The sequence below is a fragment of the Miscanthus floridulus genome, chromosome 8, assembly GCF_019320115.1.
Source record: "Miscanthus floridulus cultivar M001 chromosome 8, ASM1932011v1, whole genome shotgun sequence".
Lineage (NCBI taxonomy): Eukaryota > Viridiplantae > Streptophyta > Magnoliopsida > Poales > Poaceae > Miscanthus > Miscanthus floridulus.
The window spans coordinates 158,124,335-158,147,700 of record NC_089587.1 but is presented as its reverse complement, the minus strand read 5'-3'; positions in this window follow the sequence as shown (position 1 = coordinate 158,147,700).

Sequence of the window (23,366 nt, the reverse complement as noted above, 5' to 3'; positions counted from 1 at the left end):
CTTGCTTTCAATTTGCCTTACTTGTGACCTAGATCAATTGCAAATCACTGATTTCAAATCACATCTAGGGCTGTCAATTCATTCACCGCTCAAAACCCTAATCCTAGCCGGTTCCGAGGTTTCCCCTCACGTGACACGTCTCTTCATTTCTTGGATCGCCGGTTCATCAGGTAGAAAGCCCGTCGCCTCAATTTCGTACCTACATTGCTTGCTTCCTAGGGTTTTCACATCTATTAGATATATTGTATTTATTTGTATATCCATCTATTCCATCATGCAGCGAGTCGGTGCCGTTGAGGTTCTTATGGCAGTTGTCAGTTAACTCGGAGCCAAGCTCATGAGTATGGATCAAGGCCAAGCCTCGGGAGTGTCAGTTTGATAGTTGATCTTCGTCAGCGGTAGTTCATCCTCTTGTCAGATTAGATGGCTCGCACGAAGAATCTTAGGGGTGGTTTAGGAGATGACGATCGGAGGCCCCCGCCTTGCTAGCCCATAGGAACCAAAGGCAAGGTGACGAAGCAGGTTACATCTAAGAAGTGCAAGTACCTCGACGTAGAGACAGCGAGAGCAGCAGCAGTCGTTGAGGCCGCAGAGCGTGCCGAGAGAGGCGGTGCTCGCAGTGGTGTTGTCATTGTAGATCCGTAGCTTACACTAGCTCAGAGGGCAGCAGTTGAGGAGGCTGAGCGTTGTCATGGTGGTCCACCTGGGACTGTCATGATGGCAGGACATCGACTGGCTATTAAGGAGTCTCGACCTCAGGGGGAGTCCCAACAGGAGCCACAGCAACAGCCCCCACCAGCAGAGCCTCAGCTAGCTCAGGAGACTCAAAAGGGCTAGCAGGCCGAGGAGACCGAGCCAGCAACCTAGCTACACCGCTCTGGTCATACCAGTGCTATAGTTCCACCAAGGCCAGCTACACAGCGTAGGGGTTCACGCCCACCGCCTAGACCACAGGGTCCGCCTCCAGTGGTACATCTTAACTTGAGGGCTGCCATGGCCAGGCAAGTTTGGCAGCTGAGGTTTGTTGAGTTTGAGGTGTAGTTCCCTCCTAGGAGGGATGAGAGAGCAGTAGAGGGTTTCTATACACCGCTCTAGGAGGATTTCTACAATGCTTATCTCAACAGTGGGGCAATGTTTAGATCTCAGTGGGTATGCAGTATAGAGTCTATTGTGGCAGTAGTCGAAGAGCATATTCGCCCCTACTTGTCATATTTGCTAGGGCTGATAGATCTGATTGGCTAGACTAGACTGTATGTACCATCTTGGGTTCAGTAGTTTTATGCTTCGCTCTATGTTGACCCGCAACATAACTTCATACACTTTGCATTCAATGGTAGAGACTATAGGGTGATGAGTTTTAGGGCCTAGGAGATACTAAGGCTACAGGATCAGCCTGTCAGATTGCATGAGGTATGTTATGGACAGCAGGAGCCTCCTAGGTGTCCTCATGGAGGGATGGTGCCCCCTACAGATCTTGTGCGCCATTGCTTCAAGGAGCCCTTTGGTGAGGGGTCGAGGAGGAACCCCAGTGACCTTACTCCTACAACTTGAGTGCTAGAGGCTATCATCAGGAGGACACTACTTCCCAGGTTGGGAAACAGAGAGGATCTAACTCCCCTACAGCTCTAGCTCCTCAATGCCCTGATGTAGCAAACCGTGTTCGACATTTGGGACCTCCTTCTATCAGAGATGGAGGATACTATAGCTAAGGGCTTCAAGGGTCATAGGCAGCTCCCATATGCACATTGGATCACTTTCCTGATGCTTAAGGCTGTGCAAGTTAGGACCCCTGAGATGGTTGCAGAGTACAAGGGTGCCACCACTGAGTTTCTAGCTTATAACATGGAACAGAGGATCAGGCACAGCACACCATAGGCACCCACTCAGCCTAGCCATCGTCTAAATGTTCTAGAGTCAGCAGCTGAGTAGGACAAGATCATCAGAGGCATAGCCTCTACTGAGGAGGAGCAGCTTGAGGCACAGCAGGAGGCAACAGAGTCTAGTGATAGTTCAGACACGTCGATTCCTCATATGCCTCCATGCAGACACGATGCAGAGGCCGGCAGTTCCAGCTTAGCTCCACCTGCACTATAGATGGACCTCGCTTTGATTGCCATTCTTGAGCGGATGCAGCAGGATCAGGCACATTAGTCTTAGGAGATAGCTGCCAACTTTGCACAGTTTCAGGCTTGTTAGGACAAATTCCAGTGACAGCAGCAGATCCTCTAGCAGCAGCAGCAGCAGATGCATCAGCAGCAGTTACTCATGCAGCAACAGCTTATGGGATTTATGCAGCATATAGTAATAGCACTTGGGGCCCCACAGCCATAGCTTTCACCCTAGCTTGCTCAGCCTGCCACCACTATGATGACTCCAGTAGTACAACCCAGTGGGCTTTAGAGTCAGGGATAGCCTCCAGCACCATTTGCTTCTCCCACAGTTCAGGTGTCCTAATGGTTGTCCTCACTAGTGGTAGCCCCGTAGTTCACACCATATCATACAGGCTTCTCACCGGATCAGTCTTCCTCGCTATTTGTGCCTGACACGTCAGTCTCTAGGAGTCTTGGAGCATCCTTCAATGAGTTGACCGGCATGCCTACACCGCCACATATGCATACTGCTGGTCCTTCTATAGCAGCCCCTGTCGCCGTGACTACTCAGAGGCTCCCTTCGTCTGTCACCTCTTCAGATCCTACGATAGATGTACCAGCAGCATCATAGGCAGCACCTGCCCCAGCTCAGACCTAGACCACTTCAGAGACACTTCTAGCCACAGAGGGTCAGTCAGTATAGAGCTCAGGGTCAGATGATGATGGCACCCAGTTTCATCTTGCTCCTCGTACCTCAGCGCCCGGCTCGTCTGCTGTAGCCCCACTGACCGACCCTTAGGTTTTGGTGTTTGACACCAAAAGGGGAGAGGGTTCAAGTATGTATACTCAGGGGGAACGACGTTTAGGGGGAGCTAGTTATCAAGTATTAGCTTATTATATACATTTGGAGTTTTATTTATGTGATACACTACTACTATTATGCATTCATGTGTTACTTTCATGCATATTATTATATCTATGTGATAGTGTTATCTACGTGATTGTGATACATGACATGTGTGCTCTCTACTTTGTATTCATTGGTATGTCATATCACTTATGTTATGCTCATTTGCCTTTGCTTCCGTGCTTATACTCCGATGCAAATGAGCCTTATTACTTGTACTCATGCTTATTTCATATCTTTTGAGTACATCGTGTTGGCTTGGGTCATATAAGCTTGCCTAACTCTTTTGTTCTTATTGACAAAAGCTTATATGAACCAAGCCCGCCAAAAACATCACTCTTTCACATACTCGAGGTGGTATTGTCATCAATCACCAAAAAGGGGGAGATTGAAAGCATCTAGGCCCCTTATTTGGTTTCAGTGATTAATGACAATACAAGATTACTATGACTAACGTGTGTTTTGCAGAGGCAATTAAGTTAGGTCATGGTAATGGAGATCAATTAGGCAATCAAGGTTGTCATGCCCCTACGATGGAAATCATTTCGGTTTTCAAAGGATGGATGACAAGGTTAAGGATGACTAGTTCTAAGTGTCGATTGGAGTTGGAGTGACACTTAGAGTAGTTTAGGACTTTGTTTTTCCTTTGGTCGTACTATTAAGGGGGGTATGGACGGGTAGCTTGACCTAGGTGAGTCTAGTAGGTGTGGTGCACACTTGTTAAAACTAGCACTAGGTAGCTCCACAACAGCCCTATGATCCTATGGAGCAAACTTCATTCACATATGTTCGAGAGTTGGAAGTGAATGGAGGGTCAAATGCTGACCGGACGCTGGCTCCGGTGCGACCGGACGCTGGCCGTAGGGTCCGGTTAGTTCATTTGATCAAGAGACTAGGTTCGGTGCAACCGGACGCTGGAGTGGTCCAGTGACCGAACGCTGAGAGGCAGCGTCCAGTCGACTCTAGTCAGGCTCCAGAGAAGGGAATCTGCGACCGGACATGTCCGGTCAGTGCTGACCGGACCCTAGGGGTTTAGCGTCCGGTCAAGTACAGTAAGGTTCCAGTGAGGGTTTAATGCGACCAGATGCATCCGATTAGTGGTGATCGGACCCTGCCAGCGTCCAGTCAACACTTTATCACTAGAATGTGGGTTGAACTGACCGGAGCATCTAGTCAACATGACCAGAGCATCCGGTCACCCCACAGAAGCTCATAACGGTTTGTTTTTTAGGCTGCCTTATAAATAGAAGATCCACTCATGTGTGGAGTCACTTTTGCTCATTCCAACAGCTGAGAAACACGTTTGTGAGTGCCAAGAAGAGCAAGGTCCTAGTGAGGTGATTGAGATTCGTGAATCCAAGAGAGTAGCCTCATTAGTGAATCAAGAGTAGCAAAGTGTGCATCCACCGTTCTCATTAGGCTTCGCGTGGTCAAGTGAGAGTTTGTGTTTGTTACTCTTGGTGATCGCCATCACCTAGATGGCTTGGTGGTGATTGGGAACTTGGTGATCACCCGGCAGAGCTTGTGGGTGACCCAACTCAAGTTGTGAGCGGCTTTGGGTGATTCGCCGCAATAGAGTGTCGAAGAATCAACCCGTAGAGAGCACTTGATCCTTGCGTGGATCAAGGGGGAGCTACACCCTTGCGCAGGTGCTCCAATGAGGACTAGCGGGGAGTGGTGACTCTCCGATACCTCGGCAAAACATCGCCGTGTTCCTCTCTCTCCATTTACTTTGAGCATTTACTTTGAGCAATTCAATACTTGTTCTTATATTCATAGAATTGCCATGCTAGAGTAAGTTTGGAACATAGGTTGCAAGTCCTTTGTGCATTAGATTAATAGAAACACTTTTTCTAGGCACAAGGGGTTAATTGGGCTAATCGTAGGATTTGATTATTGCAAGAAAACATAGAATTAGGCCAATTCACCCCCCCCCCCTCTTGGGCATCTTGATCCTTTCAACCCTGCTCACTGCTCTTCTCTGACTAGCGCAACCAGAGCCGACTGGGACCAACTGACCGGGGATGCCCGCTCGGAAAGGACCAGGGAACGAATAGAGAAAGCAAAGCAAGGCGCATAAGTCAAACCATGATACCAGGGATCGTACCCTATACACCTACAGAAACAATACTCTACAACCTCCCTAACACAAATAGCATTGTAGGCGCTGACATTTTCCCTACAGTATTGTGGGCGCCATTAACTCCCATACAGTAGACTCCCCCCACATGCCTCTGAGCATCGAAAGTGTTGTGGGCGATGGCATTTACCATACCGAGTGAACATGGTGAAACCCCTCACATGCCTCTAGGCATCAACAGTATAGCAGGTACCAACATCTACCATACTCGAACAAAATGACGCAACCTCCCACATGCATCCGACATCCAACAGTGTTGTGGGCGCCTACCATCATCCTGTACCCGCCGGCGTGGGCAACAAGGCTCAGAAGCATACGTACTATGTCCCTCTCACTTGTAAGGTCATCCCCTTCATCTATAAAAGGGGATGCGCTCTCTCTCAACAATAAGGTCATTCTAGATTCATTAGATTGATCAAGTTCACTAGTTCACAACCACAGAATCGCTAGGTTTGGACCCCAAGCACATGCTTAAACACTTAGCTCATAACGGAGCTCCTATCGCTCTCGGCCTTTCTGATCGGAGTCTGACCAGACCTCTTGTACCCCCCATCTTTCTCCTTCTCATTTGTAACCCCACTACAAACTTTGAGCACCTAGGCTTAGGAATAAAGTCACCAACCGACTCGAACTGGACGTAGGGCACATTGCCTGAACCAGTATAAACCCAGTGTCATTGAGTGTTAGGCCATCTCCGATCACAACGTATGGCAAAACTACAAATATTTACTTGTTGGTCACTTTCTGCACCGATAGTTGGCACCGTTCATGGGCAAGACGTTATACATTCAATACTTTTTGGTCATCGGATGGGCCACTTTTCCACCACCTTCGCCATGGCAGACTCAGGCGATACAACTTGCTTTGGCTCACTAGAGTTTTCTGCACTCCCACCTATTGGGATGTGGGTTTCACCCATCTCCAAGCCATCCCAGGCCTTCATCTTTAGAAGCCTAGACTTCGTCGCCGATCGGCTTGGCGTACTACACCTCCACGAGGAGGCACTCATTCTGGCGCCCGTTGGAAGGGCGTCCTCCATTGGCTCTAGGATGCGCGATGATTTCAACAACGAGGCATCTGCGCTTCATTCCAAGCAAACTCTCTGCTCAAACCCCGCTGCGAGTAATGTACATGCTGTTATTCACTTGTTATTTTCTATCTTCTGCCAATTACCCAGAGGGACCCCATTGTCCCCATCACGACCACCATACGACCAGTTCCCCTATGGCCTCCTGTCTCCCATGGACGCGTATGCCTAAGGGCTCCAAAGGATGCTGGTGCTGCCCCCTCTCATGTTTGAATTCATGGGGATGGCGAGCTATGCTCCCACCTATTTCCTCGACCTCATGGATGACGATGTTGAGAGTAATGGCTCCAGCATTGGCGATGTGGCACCTAGCCATCATCCATCCTAGGAGTGTGCTATGGTGGATGCTCTGGGACAGCCACTAGTGGTAATGGAGTCCTTGCAGACTCACACCCCTCTGGACCCTCATGTGGAGACCCCTAAGCTCACACGGGAGCACTGCAAGGAACTACAACAACAGTGGCTGCACCAGCCACTGACTACGCCAGCACGCTCGATGCACCACACTATGCCCCATGCACATAAACCAACAAACAGTGCCCAGGGTCGTGCCTATTGTGTCTAGTCCAACACCATGAACAGGGGAATGATCCCCCATAGTTTGCTCAGGCCAATCAGAACATCGTCGCTGCTACAATGCTTCTACGTGGCCTTCCTGAGCCGAATGACCCTTAGGAATAGGCGGTCCACCAAAACCTCTGGGCACTAGTGGATACCACCACCGTTCAATAGGTGGAGAGCTCCGTATCATGACACCGACTCACAGCCTCGACCGAGTGCTGCAGCTGAATCCCAAAGAGAAGGTCAAGGGAAAGCCCATACCTCTCAATGCCTCAGTGATGTCCAAACTTGTATGCTCCTCTTTCTTTACTTCGTGTTCTTTTCCCCCTTTGCTTTCCTACTTTTTTATCTTCATAGGGTCTGAAGGAGATGTCATCCTACAAGTCCCACTTCCTCTGGATGGAGCATGCCTAGGTGGCTGAGCTTGAGCATCAGCTAGAGTCCACCCACCATGAGTCCTAGGACTAGGAGGCCAAGGTGACCGTGGCATGGGTGGAAGAGTAGCGTGCAGCGGAGCAGGCGACTACCGCTGAGTGGCAGGCTTGAGGCGGCAAAGGCCTGCCAGGTGGAGACCGAGGTGGGGTTGCTTACATCCCTGGCGAACACCGAGGTGGCGCTCCAAAAATCCTTGGAGACCCTTGAGTCAGAGCGGAGCGCCTTGGTGTTGGAGTGGAATGCCCTAGAGTTGGCATGAAAGAACCTAGAGTCAGAGCAGAAGGCTCGGTCAGAGGCAGACCGAGAAGTGCTTGCACTTCAGGACTGGGTGATGGGGATGGAGGAGGCGAGCACCTAGCTACATGAGCAGGTGGCCCAGCGGGCAGAGGAATTCTGCACCCTTGAGAACTTCTGCCTTGGTGCATACCCTTTCTGTTTTTTGTTGCGTTGGTTTCTTCCTTCAGCCTATTTCTAAGCTTGCCGCCCTTCTTCCAGAGCTGGGTGGAAAGGTGAAGTCATTGGAGCGGGACCTAGAGATGGTCAAGGTGACTTTTGGCCAGAATGTAGAGGAGCTGGCCAAGTCCTAAGAAGAGCGATGTGCTCTTGAGGGGGAACTTGACTAGATTCGCAATGTTACCCAGCTGGTCGTCTCGGAGGTCTTCAGGTTGGCACCAAGTACTAGCACGCTCGCGGTCCAGCTAGCGGAGGTCCCAGATGAGGTCCAGGCCCTCATCACAAGCAGGCTATTTTACGGAGTGTTGGGGTGTTGACTTCGATGGCGACATACCACCTGAACCTAGACTGTGCCACTATCTGCAGCGGGTATGCTGATGGCTTGAGCATGGAGGATATCCAATCGCTCGGGGAGAGGTTGTTGACGCATGCAAGGTTGGTGGCAGAGCAAGTCTCTGTGTAGTGGGTGATGGATGTCCACTATGAAGACATGGTCGGAAGCGTGCGTCGAGAGGACATCGCCTAGCCTATGGATGGCACGGAGCCTGGGTCAGAAGTGGACATCATCCTGCCTTTAGCTGAGCCAAATGTAGTCCTACCGGGGAGTGAGCAGCCCACGCCTTCACCGGTCGTACCGACAGCAGATGTCGCTGAGCCGCCCCAATAGCTTGTAAAGTATAAGCGGTTTAGTAGATGTCAAAAGTTTAAGTTCATGGGGGAGGCCCCGTGTAAACGTTCTTGTGTGCTTAATGACTACAATCGGTTTCATTTTTTGTGATGGAGTCACTCCGTTCGGGGAAGCTTGTCCCTTTTGTTCCTTAGTTTTCCCTTAGCATAATTTTGTTTTTTATTCTTTCTTTTTCATACTTGCCCATTCATCCCATAGGCTGCAACCTTAGGAGCCTAGGGCATGGCCCATGAGGCTCAGCTACTCGTAACCGTAGGCAAAGGCGGGGTGCGATCGGTCGAAATGTTTTAAAGCAAAGCTACGTAAGGCAAATTAAAGGAATAAACTACCCTTTTGCTCGGGTAGGAAGGAGTTTCACCATATGATAGTAAACAAAAAAGAGAGATAGTAGTGTACCCTCAGTGGAGCCCCTAAGCGACCCGAGCCAAAAAAGTGTTTGGGTCAGGGTGGCTCTTATAGGAGCAAACGCTAAGTAAACAATGGTAAGACTAAATTTTATGGGAAGAAAAATGACATAGCTTTTCTAGGCGTTTGGTGAGAATGTCATCATTGTCATCCTTCAGTCGTAGACATCTAGTTGGATCACTTCAACCTTCAGTCATCCAGATCCTTGTCCACTTCGCCCCCTTTCTTGGCCTGCTGCTCCTTCGCCTTTTTCCGCCTTTGGTCCGCCGGCCTGTCATAGAAGGTGCTTGAGGAGCTCGCAGTCCTTATAGAGGTGTTTGACGGGGTAGGTGTGGTTGGTGCACGGGCTCTCCATGAGCTCATGGAAGTGTCCTAGAAGGTTCTGCTAGGGCTACTCGCCCATGTGATCAGCCGTGGCGACCAACGCGGAGTTGGCCGATCGGCGGTGATCTTTTCTATTCTTTTCCCCCTCTATGTGGAGGGTCCCTCGTCCTAATCCTAGTGCTTGGCCTTGCCTTTGCCTCGGCCTTTGTTGGAGCATGGCAGGAGCGGCACTCGCTGGAGGCATTGGACAAAGGTCCGTGGTCCTAGGCCATTAGGGCTAGGACTCCGATCGCTGCTGTGTGCGTCTTGGTTTAGCCCAAGCCACGTGTAGATAGGCGGTCGGTGCAGAGGGTCATCAAGTCAAGATGAGGCATAGGTGCGATCTCTTGTGCCATGCTCGGTGGTTGTAGTGGTGAGTGGGTGGAGCAACTTGTCTGCTACGTCCCCATTCCCCTGGTGGGGAGAGAGGCTATGAGTTTGTGTCGCGATACGGAGCTCTCTGCCAGTTGAACAGCGGCGGTCTCCACTAGTGCCTAGAGGTTTCGGTGGACTGCCTGTTCCTAAGGGTTGTTCGGCTCAAGAAGGCCACATAGAAGTATTGCCGTAGCGGCAATGTTTTGATTGGCCCGAGCAAACTATGGGGGATCATTACCCCTATTCATGGTGTTGCACTGGACCCGACGAGCACGACCCCAGGCATCATTCACCGGTTTATGCGCACGGGGCATAGTGTGGTGCGTAGAGCGCGCTGGCGCAGTCGGTGGCTGGTGCAGCCACTGTTGTCATAGTTCCTCGCCATGCTCCCATGTGAGCTTGGGGGTCTCCGCAAGAGGGTCTAGAGGGGCATGAGTCTGCAAGGACTCCATTACCACCAATGGCTGTCCTAGAGCGTCCACCATAGCGCACTCCTAGGACAGACGGTGGCTAGGCGCCATATCACCGATGCTGGAGCCATCACTCTCAACATCATCATCCATGAGGTCGAGGAAATAGGTGGGAGCATAGCTCGCCATCCCCACGAATTTAGACATGAGAGGGGGCGATGTTGGCATCCTTTGGAGCCCCTGGGCGTACTCGTCTGTGGGAGACGTGAGGCCATAGAGGAACCAGTCGTATGGTGGTTGTGATGGGGACAACGGGGTCCCTCTGGGTAATTGGTAGAAGATAGAAAATAGCAAGTGAATAACAGCATGTACATTACTCACAATGGGGTTTGAGCAGAGAGTTTGCTCAGAATTAAGCACAGATGCCTCATTGTTGAAATCGTCGTGCATCTTGGAGCCGATGGAGGACGCCCCTCCGACGGGCGCCGGAATGAGTGCCTCCTCGTGAAGGTGTAGTACATCGAGCCTGGTCGGCAACGAAGTCCAGGCTTCCAAAGATGAAGGCCTAGGACAACTTGGAGATGGGTGGAACCCACATCCCAACAGGTGGGAGTGTGGGAACCTTCAGTGAGCCGAAGCGAGTCGTATCGCCTGAGTCCGCCATGGCAAAGGTGGTGGAAAAGTGGGCCATCCGATGACCAAAAAGTGTTGAACGTACAGCGTCTTCCCCATGAACGGTGCCAACTGTCGGTGCAAAAAGTGACCAACAAGTAAATATTTATAGTTTTGTCGTACATTGTGATTAGAGGTGGCCTAGCACTCAGTGACATAGGGTTTATACTGGTTCAGGCAACGTGCCCTACGTCTAGTTTGAGTTAGTCGGTGACTTTATTCCTGAGCCTAGGTGCTCAAAGTTTGTAGTGGGGTTACAAACGAGAAGGAGAAAGATGGGGGGTATAAGAGGTCCAGTCAGACTCTGGTCGGAAGGGCCGAGAGCGACAGGAGCTCCGCTATGAGCTAAGTGTTCAAGCGTGTGCTTGGGGTCTGAACCTGCTGGTTCTTTGGTTGTCAACTAGTGAACTTGATCGATCTAATGAATCTGGAATGACCTTATTATTGGGAGAGAGCACATCCCATTTTATAGATGAAGGGGATAGCCTTACAAGTGAAAGGGAGAGAGTACGTATGCTTCTAAGCCTTGTTGCCCATGCTGACGGGTACAGGATAATGGTAGATGCCCACAACACTGATGGATGTCAGATGCATGTGGGAGGTTGCGTCGTTTTGTTCGGGTATGGCAGATGTCGGTACCTACTATACTATTGATGCCTAGAGGCATGTAAGGGGTTTCACCATATTCACTCGGTACGGTAAATGCCGGCACCCACAACACTGTCGATGCCCAGAGGCATGTGGGGGGAGCCTTATCGTATGTGAGTTAATGGCGCCCATAATACTATAGGGAAAATGTCGGCACCTACAACACTGTTTGTGTCAGGGAGGTTGTAGAGTACTATTTCTATATGTGTACAGTGTATGGTCCCTGGTATCATTGTTTGACTCGTGCGCCTTGCTTTAGTTTCTCTGTTCATTCCCTAGTCCTTTCCAAACGAGCGTCCTCGGTCGGTTGGTCCCAGTCGACTCTGGTTGCGCCAGTCGAAGAAGAGCAGTGAGCAGGGTTTTTACGTACCCCGATCAGAGACGTGGGGTCGGAGTTGGAAGTAGTGCTTTGGCTAGGCCTTCTGGTCAGAGAGGCCGTCCAGCGGCGGGCTAGAGATCGAAGTGAGCACTCCGGTCGGAGAGGTGGGCCGGAGTCAAAAAACAGGCGCCACTCCTCCTTGGCCAGGCCTTCTGGTTGGTGATTGGATCACCCTTCTGGCCTGTTGTTTAGATACTTGGGCCAGCCTATGAGTTGCGTGTTTGTCTGTTTGGGCCGAGCCTTTGTTGGGAAGCCGATCCATGAGGGCCCTAGGTTTATGAACCCGACAATATGTTACCTATGCATTGTGCTTATGAATCTCTGCCGGCAGTAGGCTGAGGAAGACCTATGCATTACTTGTAATGAAATAATCTCTTGGTTCTGCAATTTAAGTTCTTTTCCTAATGTTTATTCCTTAGTTTTTGCAGGAAGTTATGGAAATTATACAAGCAAAACATATTGTTGATGTTATTTCTAAGGTCATCTCCAAGATAAGCTGCAACACCTTTTCTTTAAAGAATGCTAGTATCAAGATAAGCTGCTCCAGACTTCGGGAATGGCTTGCTGCTCATCAGAAAAGTTTAGCTGTCCTCGCCAAAAAAGTGGATCAACTGAAGAGGAAGGTCGAAAACACTGATAGGGAGTTTGAGGAGTTCAAGAAACAGCAACAGGAGGAGTATAATAAGCTCCGTGAGCATATCATGCTCTCAAGCGCTGGTAACTCTTAGTCTTGTTGATGTAGTGAACATGTGGTTTGTTTGTTGTTTTGATGTGAAATTTTGGTGGCTTGATATGTGAACTCTGTTAGTGGTTTGCTGTTGAGCTAAACTTATGTTATTTGATTCAAGTTCAATATAATTATGCATGTAGTCATTTTATGCAGTAGTGTAGATCTGAAATCATTTTCTCTAATATAATGATTAGTGTGCATGTGATAGATCTAGCATAGGCACATTGTTAAATAAGAATCTGACACATGGATGAACCAGTGGATGACACGTGTAAGAGCCACGACAGGGCACGTGGGCCAATACAAATAAAATATGTGGTACAAATCTATCCTACCACATGGTCGAATTAGAAAAAGACATGTGGGTAGCTCAAGGCACGACATATGGCCCAATAAAATACTAACACACGGACATACAGCATCAAGACACTTGGTCGAGTAAAAGAAAGACATGCGGGGTATTGTGGTCACACCACGTGGACCAATAAAAATAGGACACATGGTCCAATGAAGAAGTGACATGTGACCCAACCGCAACACGACACGTGTGCCAATAGAAAACTGACATATGAAACAACAGGATCTCAACACGTGGTCCAATAAGAAACTGAAATGTGCAAGAACCAGAGATAGCCACGTTGTGCAATAAGAAGGTGACACGTACCAAAACCATCTCCAATGCAACCGGCTATAGCATGTGCGGGGGTATTAACCCCTATACCCTTACGGCTAGGTTTGGGCTAGGCCCAGACTAGGGGGTTCGGCCCACTAGAAGATGACGCATGGCCCTAGCCGATCTGCTCGGAGTCCCGCACAAGGAATCAAGGCAGACTTGGAGATCAAGCAAGATCCTGGTCGGTTAGAATAGGAATCCTTATCCGGCCACCTATGGCAATTGTAACTGGTTGGGATTAGTTTCTAGATCTGTAACCCTCCCCCCCAGACTATATAAGGCGGGCAGGGGACCCCTCTCGAAAATCATCTTATTGACATACAACAATACAATCAGACACAGGACGTAGGTATTACGCCTTCACGGTGGTCGAACCTGGATAAAACCTCGTGTCTGTCTTGCGTCACCATCTCGTTCATAGCTTGCGCACCTGTCTGCCGATAATCTACTACCTTAGGCATACCCCTAGGTAGACTACCAACCATATTTCATCGACAGCATATATACGTGGAAAGTATCTCCAATAGAAACACCTACCAGCGCGGCTGCCCCCTGCCACACAAGCCAAAGTAGTTCTATGACATTCAGTTTTTATCATAGATTTATCCACATCTATGACGAATTTCTAGAATCGTCATAGAATTTCAAGAATGACACGTGTTGATGCAAAAGTGGATCTGCAAACACAAAGGGCTAATACCCGAATCGATATCCAAAGCGTGCCAGTCGATTTGACCTGTTAATCAACAAGGATGAAGATACGAGCACTTTGGTCCTGATAACAGCGATACGCCCGGAAGTCATGGCCAAGAGGTACTCACGCGGAACTCGAGAATCGCCGAAGGTTGCACTGCGATGCAACTCGCCGAATCAATGAGAACTCGTAAAAAGAAAAATGTGCAAATTGACTGAAGTCGCCGAAAAGTAAGTAGATGCAAATAGGAGTAAAAATTGGTTTTGATATTGATTGATATATCTTTTACATTGCCCTTCAATCTATATTTATACCCTGATCTAAAGAGACATAACCAAACATAACTAGGACACCAAATCCATACCTAAGGAAATACGTGACTCTTACATGAATCATACTCTAATAAATACAGAAAAGGAAATCAACTCCTATCTATTTCCCTGTCCGCCTCAATTACGATGGAAATCTCACCGACCTCCTTTCCATCGGCATACTTCCTGTTTCATCGGCAGTAGTCTTCAAGCCTTCCTTCATCGGCATCGACAATAACACCTCCAACCTCATCGGCAACGCCCGAGTCTAAATCAACCTTTCCATCGACCACCACCAGTCATCGGCAACCATCTTTACAAGCTGACTTTCATCGGCTGTCAGCGTATATAGTAACTTTCCTCCTGCCGATTAGTCCACTCCGATCATTTTGACACAGTGCAAAAAACGGTGTCAACACATGCCCCCCAATTTCGGAGTATAAAACCATTAATGCTCCGAAATTTACTCCTAGATAACGTTTGCCTTCGCCCGATTACCGTAACTCATCCTCCAAGCCAAAACCTGATCTGTTATCAAATCTAATCAAATCTAATCCTGATTCACGCACCTCAGTAAATATCGCACAATCGCCAACCACTCTTGCCTGGATTATGGTTAAGATACCGAAACAATAATCCATCGGCAAGATCCTAACATAATAATGCTATCATTTTCAAAATTAAAATATCCTGTACCGATATCTCTTCCAAGTCATGATTACTTGCCATCAACTCATCTGTACAATCCCCTGATTATCGTGCGAATAGTTACCATATCCATCTAAACCACCTCGACCTACATGCGCGTGGTATAGAGATAAGTCCAAAATACCCCTACTCCAAGCGGCTTATAAATAGATTCCTCCAGAACGCTCGTCTTCTACCCTCAGACTCCAATCTTTGACATTTTCTCTTTCCGGTGGCGACTCCGACGAACAACTGCGCGACCTCAACCAACAAGAACTCTTCTCCAGCGTTAACCTCAAGTCTCCGGCTCGTGCCCCCATCTTCCTCAAGATAATGGCAATCAACTTCGACTGTCCCTGCGGTTCGTTCCACTTCCATTACCTTTTACCTCGATTCCCCTAGATTTTTGCAAGTTCATACAGTTGGTGATTTTTCTTTTCTTTTGTTCTTCGGACCCTTTAAACTTAGGAACTGCGCAACAAATTAGTTATTCCAACCGATCAGCCTGCATGTCCAATGCCTAGGACCAATGGGCAACCCAGATCCAACTGATCTAATTAATGCAGAGGTTAACAGAATCCCCTTTAGAGCCCAAAATTTCTCTCTGAATTTATGGAAAGACACATTCCGATCTTGGCCCAAAACCATCAAAGGGTGGAAAGATTGGTACTTGAGGGTTAATAGATCGATGCAAGTATACTGGGCAGAACTGGAAGCTAGACCAATGCATTAGGCTATCTATTGCCGATATGCAAAAGAACTGAGTCAATGATGATTGCAGCTGCTTACTTCTGGTCAGACACAACAAACACTTTTATGTTTGGACATGGCCCAGCTACTCCCACACTTGCCGATGTCTACATGCTTACTAGGCTTGGATATTTCAACTTGCCGATGAAGGCTCCATCTATGGCAGAAAATCTGAATATAGGGTGAATACCCACAACATCGGCGGTTGGACGGGATACATTCAAGAATACCAGAAGACCGGGACAGTTAACAAGAGGGAACATGCCACATTCTTGAATATGTGGTTAGAAAAAATTATCTTCTGTGGTCGATCAGTAGGACCAACCAACGCTTTCCTCCCCGTAGCTGAACTCTTGGCTAATGGTGTAAGGTTCCCTCTTGGCCGATACCTTCTGAGCTCCACTTATTATCTTCTTCATCAAGTGTCTCAGAAACTTTTGCTTGGCGAACCCATCGGCAACTTAGGAGGCCTATGGTGGTTTATCAACATGTGGCTGAATGCCCATATGCACAAATGTTTGCAATGGGACTTCTTTGCCCAACAATTCCCATGAGAAATTACTGAAGACCACGTGCTTGAGGACGAGGAATCGGTAACACTGCTCACCCCTCAATTTTGGTGAAGCCATAATTAGTCCTTCCTGGGACAGAGGCCAATGAAGACCAGATCGGTAGATTCTTTCAAAGCTTCTACAATGGCCTTTCTCGTGATCATAGGGCCTGGGTACCTTATGTTGACTGAAGAAAACTAGATTCCCCCTTCTTTTCAACTTTGCCGATGACACTCTGAATCAAGATAATGAACTCATGATGGCCATCATTACTCCCAGGGCAATTCCAAGTAAACACATTCGGTAGCGAGAAAAACACTAACATCACATATGAATTTTACAACCCATCGGTAGTATCCCGTCAATTGGCTTTTGGGCAACTGCCAATCAAACTTTGCTTTGCCGATGTGATCAAACCTAGAGAAACAATCACCTGCGGAACAGATTGGAACAAGATAGTGCGACTCTCCCCTAATGCCGATACTATAGATGTCAATATATCCATCTGGACACCAGTATCTTTCATCACCGAATCATATAAGCAATGGTGGCGAGAGTGGAAGGAACAACTGTTTGCAACATCTGCTCACACATATCGGCACATGATCGACTCTGAATACGCCATCCCCGATGATGCAGTAAGTTTCTTTTAACTCCCTTCTACTTTTTCCCTTCATATATCGGTAACTGACTCTCTTATGATAGGTTAACAACCCAGCACCATCTGTGAGCAAAAGTGGGAAACCCTTCGATCTTCAGCCTGTTTCCCCGATATCATCGATCGGCTACAATGCCCCTACCTTGGCTACTTTGACTCACCAGAAGATCCGTGCCAAGACCATCACCTCCAAGTCCAAATTGGCTATAGCTAGGGCCACTCCATCGGCTGCTGCTACAACCTTGGTCAAGGCATTCAAGGTAACAACCCTGTCTATTTCTACTTATACCGATCACAAACTGTATTAACATTAATCATCAGGGGGTAAGAGCCGCTGCTGGATCGTCATCGGCAATTCCTTCGATATCAAGCACCACTTCTTCTGACAAACCTTCAGAGGTATCCCTTTGATTTCACATTTTATTTGTTAAATATCATACCTTACACTTGTTTCGTAGCAACAAATGGTTACATCGGCAAACATACCAGATGTCCAAGCTTCACAACCAACAAGTGCTGATGCCCCCTAGCCAACCATTGCCGATGCCCAAGCAAAGTGCAAAGCCTTGACAGATGTCGTGGCACAGCCAAAACGACAGAAGTCCATGCCGACCCCCACATCTACCTCAATGTCATTGGTCATCATACCCCAAGAGCCAACCACCGATGAGGTTGCAGAGGATATCCCATCGGCAAGCTCAGTCGATCCCCCACACGGCATACTCCAGGTTGCTTCCTCCAGTCAAGCACAGGAAATTGCCTTGAAACAAGTAAACCGATTAACCTAGCTGATTTACAATACTCATACTTATCCTTAACTGACCTCCTTTTCTTTTCCTCAGGAACAAGACTCCCCTAAACAGCCTATTCTCCTTTGCCATTGACGTCTCTGACGATGATGGAGAGGAAACAAGTTCTTCCCTTGCACTGGGAATAATATCGGCAGAAACTAAGTCCAAGTTGGAAGCTCTCCTGAGCTTGTTACAGTAGGATACCGCCCAACTAGGTAGATGACTCGGACCCTATAAAGGCAATTTTCAAAACAATCTGTGGCCAGATCCCTGCCGACGTTGAAGAAGTACTCTTCCTAGCAGCCCATTTAGAAAGCCGCCAACTGCAATATCAATGGGCTGCTCAACGTATTGCCAATAGAGCAGCTCAGGCTCAACTCAAAGAGGAGATGCTACAACTAAAACAAATTGCCGATGAGAAGCACAAGGGCATCGGCAACTTGTAGACTTCGGGCGCTGAACTTAAGCAGAAAATATTAGATTTATCGGCAAAGAAGATGGCTCTATTGGCTGAATTGAAAGAAGTCGAGGCAGCCTTAACTTATGCTCAACAAGAAGAAAGCCAGCTACCCAATGCCATCAAGGCCCTTCAACAAGAAAGAGACACCCAGGCTCGCAAAGCCTTGGCCATGAAGAAAAAACTCAAGCCTGTGGAAGGTGCTGCCGATGAAGACATCAAAGAAATGAAGGAAGCCGACCAAATTCGCCTGCGTACGATATTAGCTATCCAATCCTTGTTAAATTTGTAAATCTTGTCTATTGCATCGGCACTTTACTGAGACATTGACATCCTTGTATAATTCTAGCCGATAGGACTGTTATCGGCACTTATACTTTTATGCATCCATCCAGATACTAGGGTAATATTTCTTTAAATATTTTCCATTTAATGCTCTGGGAAACACGACCCCTTCGAGGGTTTCTAGAATATATGCGTTACCAAAAACAGACCGATTTATTCGATATGGACCTTCCCAATTAGGAGACCACTTTCCAAACTTTGAACTTTTAGTCCCAATCGGTAAAATCAATTTCCAGACCAGATCTCCATCGGCAAACTCTTTTACCTTTACCTTCTTGTCATACCATCTGGCTACTCTTTTCTTATTTTCTTCAATGCTAACTAAAGCCCTTAACCGATGACCCGCCACATCTTCCAACTCATCCTTCATAAGAGTATCATAATCATCGGCTATCAGCTTGATTTTGAGAACGTATTCGTCTAGAGCCAATTTTAATTTCCCAAGGCAATACTGCGTCATGTCCATATACTAACTGATAAGGCAGTTACTTTGGTTGCACCATGACATGACATCCGATATGACCACAAAGCTTCATTTAATACTGTATGCCACCTCCTAGGATTTTCTTCAATTTTACGCTTAATGAGTTTGATGATCCCTTTGTTAGAAGCCTCAGCCTGACCATTAGCTTGAGCATAATATGGAGAAGAATTTAAAAACTTTAATTCCTATACCCACAGCAAACTCATCAAATTCTCCCGATGTAAACATAGTACCCTGATCGGTAGTGATAGTTTGAGGAATACCAAATCGGTAAACAATATGCTCTTTCACAAAATCGATCATGTTAACCGATGTCACCTTTTTTAAAGGAATTGCCTCAACCCATTTTATGAAATAATCGGTAGCAACCAGAATAAATTTATGTCCTTTGCTTGATGGCGGATAAATCTGACCGATGAGATCAATAGCCCACCCTCGGAACGGCCAAGGTTTAATTATAGGGTTCATAGCCGATGCAGGCACTCTTTCAATATTACCAAACTTTTGACACCCCTGACATCCTTTAAAATATTTAAAACAATCTTCAAGAATAGTTGGCCAATAGTATCCATTCCTTCTGATCATCCACTTCATCTTGAAAGCCGATTGATGCGCTCCACACACTCCTTCATGAATTTCACCCATCAAACTTTTCAATTCATCACTGCTAACACATCTGAGTAAAACTCCATCTATAGTTCGATAATATAATTCATTATCGAGGAGCACATACTTGGTAGCTTGGAACCTTATACGTCTTTCAACCTTTTTATATGGACCCTTTAAATAATCGACAATCTCCTTCCTCCAGTCATCGGTATCAACTGCCGATGTTAGCACTTCCTGAATAGGCTGATACCCTGAAGCATGCTGAGCTAGTCGATTAGCCTCCTCATTATGCAGTCGAGGAATGTGTTCAAGACGAAAATCTCTAAACCCTTTCAACAATTGCAAACATCTTTCATAATATGAAATTAAAACTTCACTTCGGCATTCGTAAATCCCAGCCAATTGATTTATAACTAGCATAGAATCACCAAAGATTTCAACAGCATCGGCACGTATTTCCTTCAGCAATTCTAACCCTTTTATCAAGGCTTGGTATTCAGCCTGATTGTTTGTCGATGTAGCAACAATCGGCGATGAAAACTCATACTTCCTTCCTTGAGGATGAAATCAACACAATGCCGATACCTACTCCTTCACCACATGTGGACCCATCGAAGAAAAGTGTCCAAGGAGCAACCTCCAGAGAGTCCACTGCATTACAATGCTGAGTGACAAAATCAGCCATAACCTGCCCTTTAACTGCCTTAGTCGATTCGTAACGTAGTTCAAATTCTAATAATGCTAAAATCCACTTGCCGATTCTACCACTTAATATCGGCATCGACAGCATATACTTGACTACGTCGTCTTTGCATATGACCGTACATTCGGCAGATAACAAATAATGTCTTAATTTGACACAAGAAAAGTATAAGCACAGACATAATTTTTTGATGGCCGAATACCTTGTTTCAGCATCCACTAATCTTCTGCTCAAATAATAAATAACACGTTCTTTCCCTTCAAATTCTTGAATAAGAGCTGAACCGATAACGGTATCATCAGTTGACAAATACAACCTGAAAGGTTTCCCAGTGTTGAGGTGGAACTAGCACCAGAGGATTTGTTAAATATTTCTTAATTTCATCCAGGGCTAACTGCTGCTCAGCTCCCCATACAAATTCCTGATCGGCTTTCAATTTAAGTAATGGACTAAAAGCCTTGATCTTACCCGACAGATTAGATATGAATCTTCTGATGAAATTAATCTTACCAATCAAATATTGCAATTCAGTTTTATTGGCAGGAGCAACCACCTTGTTAATTGCATCAATAGACCTCCTACTGATTTCGATGCCCCTCTGATGCACCATAAAACCCAAGAATTGTCCTACCGATACACCAAATGCACATTTATTAGGATTCATCTTCAATCCATGCTTCCTTGTGCACTCCAATATCTTTCGTAGATCGGCTAGATGTTTTCTGATATCTCCAGACTTAATTACTATGTCATCAATGTAGATCTCCACTAATGTGCCGATGTATTCATGAAAAATAAAGTTCATAGCTCTTTGATAAGTAGCACCGGCATTTTTCAAACCAAACGTCATGACTATCCACTCAAACAGCCCTACATGACCTAGATATCTAAAAGCAGTCTTGGGAATATCTTCTTCAGCCATGAATATTTGATTGTAGCCTGCATTACCATCCATGAAGCTGATAATTTGATGTCCGGCTGCAGCATCAATCAATAAATCAGCAATCGGCATTGGATAGCCATCCATCGGTGTGGCTTTGTTGAGATTCCTGAAATCAATACAAATACAAAGTTTTCCATTTTTTTTATAAACAGGAACCACATTAGAGATCCACTCTGCATATCGACACTGTTGAATAAACTTTGCCTTAATTAATTTAGTTATTTCAGCCTTAATGTCAGGAAGTATATTAGGATTGCATCGGCGCGCTGGCTGCTGATGTGGCCTGAAATCCTAGATTTGATAGGTAACCGATGTTCAACTATCGATCGATCTAATCCAGGCATCTCAGTATAATCCCAAGCAAAACAATCTTTATACTCTTTTAACAAATCAGTCATTTGCTGCTTACACTTGGAATCTAACTTAGCACTAATAAAAGTTGGTCTTGGCCTATCGCCATCACCAATATCTACTTCTACTAAATCATCTACCGATGTGAACCCTTAACCTAATTTTCCATCATCAGCAAACCTATCCATTAAAATTCTTCTTCAGAACCGACTGCTTGGATCGGTAGAATTTCATAGTCAGTAACTCTAAGGAACTCTCTTTCCCAAACTTCTCCTGATATGCATCTGGTTCGCTCATAAGTATCTGATTTTGCCGATGCGATGATATAAGAAGAATCACCAGGAACAACCTCAATCTTATCCCCAATCCACTGTACGAGGCATTGATGCATTGTAGAAGGAACACAACAATTAGCATGAATCCAATCCCTCCCAAGAAGCAGATTATATGCACCCTTGCCATTAATAACAAAGAACGTCGTTGGCAAGGTTTTGCTGCCAATGGTCAATTCAACGCATACTGCCCCTTTAGCCGGTGACACATTGCCTTCAAAATCCTTCAGCATCATATTGGTTTTGGTCAAGTCTTGATCTCCCTTGCCAAGTTTCTGATACATCACATAAGGCATAATATTAATCGCAGCCCCTCCGTCAATGAGTATCTTAGATACAGGCTGCCCATCAACTCTGCCTTTCACAAACAAAGCTTTAAGATGTTGTCTCTCGTCATTGGTAGGTTTCTCAAAAATAGCCATCATTGGATCTAGCATCAACTGAGCTATTTGATCAGAGAGAACAACTTCTTCCTCATTATCAGATAGTGCCAAAAACTCCATCGGCAACATGAATACCATATTAACATCTGCCGATGGACCCTTATTTTTGTGTTTTACCTGCCACTACTGATGACCATACCTCTCATTAGAGGAATTTTCCTCTCAGTATAAATCCTCCTGATGCTCACGTTGCATCCTCCTTCTCTGTGTCTTTGTCAGACCCTCCAGGCACCATCGAGGAAACTTGGTTTTCCAAACCGACTGATAATAGGTCCTAGTTGATTCTATACGGTGTATATTAAGGTCCCTGTAGAATATTTCCTCATCGGGAACTCTTGCGTTTGCCATCTCCTCAAGCTCCTCTTGATTCCTTGGAAAATATCCAGCGCGTTTACCAAGCCTCTCATGTACACTTAGTCTGCCCCCCAGCCAATCATGCACTGATGCTCTGTCTCTGATCGGCTCATTGATAGATAAACCCTGATTACCAGGTTGAAACCTCCTTTCTGACCGATTGACCCCATAATAACCATTGCACTTAGGGCAATTTTCAACAGTTGGCAATTTAATACCTTCTTCCCAGCAATGGATGAAAAACGGGCACCTCCAATGATCTTTATGCCGATGTCATTCTTCCTGACAACTCTCTTCTTGCTATTGTCGATATCGGTCATTTCGCTGACGCCAACTCTCCTGCTGCCTTCGATGAGTAATCACAATGCCAGGTCGAGGAGGATTTTTAGAACTACTGCTTTCCCCCAGCAAGCCCTTACTTTTTGCATCATCGGTAGTTATCCGATGTTGGGGATCCACTGACGTGTTTTTCTCAGCAGCCTCTGACGTCAATACCTTAGTCTTCCCTTTGGCCTCCAACATATTTGCTGGAAAAGGGTGTTAATCAATTTTCATCGGCTTCTGGGCCTTGGAGGTACCAAACTTAATTCTCCCAGATTCAATAGCCGATTGTAACTGTTGCCTGAACACCTTGCACTCATTTGTACTGTGTGAAGTTGCATTGTGCCATTTGCAGTACAAGATCTTCTTCAACTCTTCTGCCGATGGGATCACATGATTAGGTGATAGCTTAATTTGGCCCTCTTGAAGCAGAAGATTCAAATATTTTGTCAGGCCTTGATGATATCAAAGGTAAACTTTTCTGGCTCTTTTTGACCAAAGGGACAAGATATCGGCTTTTTATTCTTAACCCACTCAGCTAGGCCGATAACTGGTTCTTCATCAGA